This window comes from Corvus brachyrhynchos, unplaced genomic scaffold (assembly GCF_000691975.1).
Source record: "Corvus brachyrhynchos isolate BGI_N302 unplaced genomic scaffold, ASM69197v1 scaffold200, whole genome shotgun sequence".
NCBI classification, from domain to species: domain Eukaryota; kingdom Metazoa; phylum Chordata; class Aves; order Passeriformes; family Corvidae; genus Corvus; species Corvus brachyrhynchos.
In genome coordinates, this window is record NW_008236184.1 from 4776205 (window position 1) to 4780863 (window position 4659).

The window sequence follows — 4659 nt, forward strand, 5'->3', positions numbered from 1 at the left end:
TGAAGAGGTGCGAGGATGGCAAGGTAAGGGGAGGGGGCGGCGGGGGGTCCCGGTACCCTGCGGGGAGGCTCAGTCCGGGTCACTGTTAGTCCTCGCCTGCCCAAGGTGTCCCCGCAGCCTCTGCAGCCCCGGAGTGAATCAAGGCCCCGAGGCGCAGGTTTGGTGCTGCTGGGACAGCTGCAGCGAACTCTGATTTCTGAAAACGTCCCCAGAAAGAGCTGAAGATGTCCAGTGTGTGTGTGTGTGTGAGTGAACAATGAAATCCCGAGAGATCGCTCGTTTCCAGGCGGCTGTTTCAAATTTACTTACTGTTTTTTAGCTTTCTGTCTCTGCTGAGAATATCTGATCTTTTGTGATCATTCAAGAAACCAGACACAATCGTAAAACTACAGTTTCGAGGGAAATGAAACCAGTGTGGTGTTCAGTAGCACCCTGAGCTTGCCTCTTGGAATGCCTGGTACAGCACACTGATTTTTATGCTGCCAGCGTGTACTTGGGGAAAAAAAAAAAAACCAAAAAACCCTGCTGCTGACTAACGTGTCGTTTTCCTTGGCTTGGAGAAGCCAAGCTAATAGAAAATTCAGCTAGCCCTTTCAGTGGGGGTGGCCTGGGGATTTCTTTTGTTGTGGAAGATGAGTGAACGCCTCAGCTTTCACTGTTGTGCTTTCATAACCGTCCTGAACTGGGAAGTTCACGGGGCTCAGCACACAAGTCCTGCTCAGGGGGCGTGTGGGGTATATTTGCATGCAGGTCATCACTCTGCTCGTTGAACACTGTTCTCACAGTGGGATTTATGGAAATGTCACACTCTCCAGGGTAATTGCTGGCTAGGTTTGTTTTTCTGGTCCTTTCTTATCGCACATTGGATGAGCAGCCTCAGAAAATGCATTTAGTTGTCACAGAAAAGGCTGAATATGTACATGTCTCATTCCAGAATTAGACTCCCTCAAACTGATTAAGTTTGTATTAAAGTTTCCTACTGAACCATTACAATTAAGCCCTTTGTGTGTTCAGCAAACATATTTTTAATTTTTATTTTTCCTTAGATTGCAGTAAAAAGTCCAGTTGGATATGACGTGGACTTCATGATCTTAAAGGTGTTTCCCAGCCTCAATGATTCAGTGATTCTAAAGCAGTTGGGGTTTAGCCAAGACACTTCCCCTTCTGTCTGCAAAAGGGCAGTCAGCTTGTCTGGTGTGTTAGTGTAACTGCCTATGGGTGTAAAACTCTACTGGCAGGATTCAGGTAAGCTATCAGGCACAATTCATGAAGGGTTTCTTCCTGGAAGGGGTGGTCAGGCATTGGAACTGCCCAGGGAGCTGGTGGAGTCCCCACTCCTGGAGGTGTCCACGGAAGGCCGGGACACGGCACTCAGTGCTCTGGGCTGGGGACAAGGTGGGGATGGGGCACAAGTAGGACTCAGTGTTCAGGGGAGGCTTTTCCAGCCTCAGGGATTCTGTGATCCATTACTGGGCTGCATGGCAAGGTGTGCTTTTAATGCAATAAATTTGTATTTTTTTGGAAATCTGTGATGTGTTCTTGTAGGACACTGGGGGAGAAGATGTAGGTCTAAGCTGGGGGGTGCAGCACTGGGTTACTGGAGCCAGGGCCCACTCGGATGCATGGGGTACAAACAGGTGCTGCTGCCTGCCCCTGCCTGCCCGCCCCTGTCGTGTTTCCAGAGATCTGCCTGGGGTTTGGATGCTCTGAGTGTGACACTGCACAGGGCAGAGCAGAAGGGCAGCGAGAGAAACGTGCCTAGTAAACATCCCAAATTAAATTTAGTGTTAATTGCCTGCAGTGTGTGCTGTGTGTCTTCCTTCTTTGTTCCAGAAGCTGCCAGTTAAGGCCGTGAGAGCTTGTAGCTTTTTAACATCCTCTTTCAAAATGTTCAGAGTGCCCGAAGAGTCCAGAATAGCAGGATTTTATCAAAAAACAGTAGCTGGCCATTTTTCCTCCCATGTGAGCCACTGTCTTTTCTCAGTGGCAACAGTGTTTATTTTTTTTCTAAAACCTTTTAAGTGACTTTACTTAAGTGACTATTACTTCTCTGAGAGTAGAGAATAAAACTTTGTTTTAGAGAATGAAAGTCTGTCATAAGGAAACAGTAGTAAATATAAAGTGTCTGACCAAAAAAGGCTTGAGTGATCATTTTTTTCCTCTCAAAATAGAATTTGGCAAGTCTGTCTGACCAAACTGCTCGTAACCTATGATCTTAGTCCATTTGTGAAATGCAGGAGCTGAAATAAAACCCCAACATTGGTATCAAGTGATCACAACAAATTCAGGCTTGTTTTAAGGAAAACTCATTTGAAGATTCTGCTCTGGTGCTTCTCAGTGTCAGTTCTGCTTTGTGCTCCTTTGTCCTCAGCTGAGGTCCTTTGCCTTGTGGTTGCATAAATCAAGTGCCTTTCCCAGTGCTGAGGCAGCTCCAGTCTCTGCAGCAGTTTCCTCTTGGCTCAGGGATCTCTGGAGTCAAGGCCAAACCCTTGGCTCTCCCCTCTGTCCCCTGCTCGTGGAACGAGCCTGTCACACTGCACCACGGTGGTGTTTGCTCTTGAGAGCAAATATGGGAGTGTGACCCAGTGTCTTGTGTTTAAAAAGAAACAGCAAAAGCATGAATTCTTGGGAATTCTTCTCTCTTGTGGTGAGCTCCTGAGGGTCTGTTGGACCTTGGAACAACCAAGGAGGTCTCTTTTGGAGCTCCCTGTGAGAGGCGAACAGGGGTAATGCCTACCCTGGAATTTGGGCAGGTGCTGCATGCACAGGTAGCATCAGCTTCCTCAGTATTCCACGGGGTTTTTGCAGCATGCCATTAGGTTTTGGGGTTTTTCCATTGCTTTGCATATCCATTTGCAATAAGCGCAATAAAATGTGTGACTGGCAGGAATCTGTGGTGGAGAGCTTCCAGGTGGCAGGCGCCCAGTGTGCAGGGAGCACCTCTCATTCCATACCTGCTGCTGGCCATGCTGGGTGTGGAACACAGCCCTGCCCAGAAATGCTTGGGATGAAGCTGTTAAGTCAAACATCCCCAGGAGCAGCTAGGTCTGTTCTTTGTTGCCAAAACTTGGTAACTCCCCAGTTTGCAAAGCTGTAGCTTGACAGCAGCAATGTGGAGTTGTTACACGGCAAGACTCACAACTCAGATAGCACTGGAGGGTTGCCACATGTCCATGCACAGGATTTCTGGTGGTTTTTCCTGTGCAGGGCTCATTGGGCTACAGAGGGTTTATTTTCTCCATCCCAAGTGCTTGGAAAGGCCCTGAGGAGCCCCTGAGAGCTCAGCAATGCAAACAGGTCTAGACCAGAGGAGGACGTGGCCTAGGAAGAACTGGACCTGCGCCATGGCTCGTGAAGTGTGGGTTTTGCATGTGTAGGTGGAACAGATCCCATGAATCATAAAAAAGCTTCTTCCCTTTCTATCCTTCAGATGAGGGACATTTGCTGTCAGCTGAGCTGGTTTGGATATAAATTCTGTCACTTCTCTGAAACTCGAAATCATCAAAAGGAAAGCTTGTGTGATAAAAGTGCTGCATGTTCCTATGCAGCTCCTGCTCACAGACAGCAGCCCTCCTCCAGCCAGGCACATGGTTATGGGATGAGCAGGAGCCAGTGGGAAGGGTTTGTGTGTGAGGAATTCTCATAGAGGAGGGTCTGAAAACAGACCCTGATACTTCCCAGGATCTCCTTTGTTTGTAGGTTTATTGGGTTCTGGGAAACAACTGCATTAGAATGGAAGACAGGAAAATGTGGTTATTGCCTGTGGTTTTGCAAAATAGGGGGAGATACTTGTTCATTAACACAACAAATTAATGTGTGTACCTGCTCTCCTGTCCCAGGTCGTTGGAGGAGGAGCTGGCATGGTGGGTGCCCAGTGGATGGAGAGGCTTGGTGGTGATTTGTGTTTTCTGCTTCCTTGTGTGTCCCCACTGCAGGGCCAGTTGTGCTTTTGAAGTGAAGCTCTGCAAGTCCTACCCGGGCTGTCACTGATGGGATGTTGCTTTGTGCATCCTGTAAGGGGGCCTTGAATGCCTCGGTGGGCAGAGCATGAGGCAAACGTGGCTTTGACATGCCAGGAGGCTCCTTGAGTGTCCCTGTGGGGAGTAATTTTGTCCCTGTTTCTGAGCACTGTGGTCAGAGGGCTCAGGTTACCTAAAGATCACATTCCTGGTGGAATTAATAAATGCTGACAGATTAACTGTGGAGCTGGACTTTTCAGTTATGTTCCAGGATTTGGAGGAAATATGCTCAAGGCCATTTTGTTTATTTTACTGGGTTTTTTTTGCTCTGTCCCTAATTTTTCAGTTCTGCTTGCTTTCTTTTTTTTGGGAAAAGCCTTGTGAAGTAGTGCTGTGTCCTGCCATAGTGGGGGCCATAGTGGTGCCTCTCCAGGCCCTAGAACCCTCTTGACTTCTGTTCTGGGCATGGGTCAGGATTTGCCTGCACTCCTGCATGCCCTGCTCCAGGGATCAACCAGGATCCTGCAGTGCTCTGGTGCCAGGGATAGCCAGGATCCTGCTGGCTGGCACAAAAACTCTGCTGCCCAAGGAACCTCTGTTGTGTGCCAGGAGCTGTCGGATGCGTGCCCTGTGTACACTGTGTGCTGCAGAAAAGCAGCAGCCCTGCAGTTCCTGCATGGCTGGAGTCTGTAGTCAGGAA

The 4659-nt window shown here is 48.6% G+C and overlaps 1 protein-coding gene across 2 annotated transcripts in view; it reads left to right on the forward strand.

Annotated features, from left to right (window-relative positions):
- The first annotated feature begins 6 nt into the window (after positions 1-6).
- Positions 7-4659, forward strand: part of CASC4 (cancer susceptibility candidate 4) — an 18742-nt gene continuing 14089 nt past the window's right edge. For both annotated transcript variants that reach the window (XM_008637357.2, XM_017738422.1), the window contains exon 1: positions 7-23. The gene's annotated coding sequence lies outside the window, so the exon portion shown is untranslated. The remainder of the gene's footprint in view (positions 24-4659) is intronic.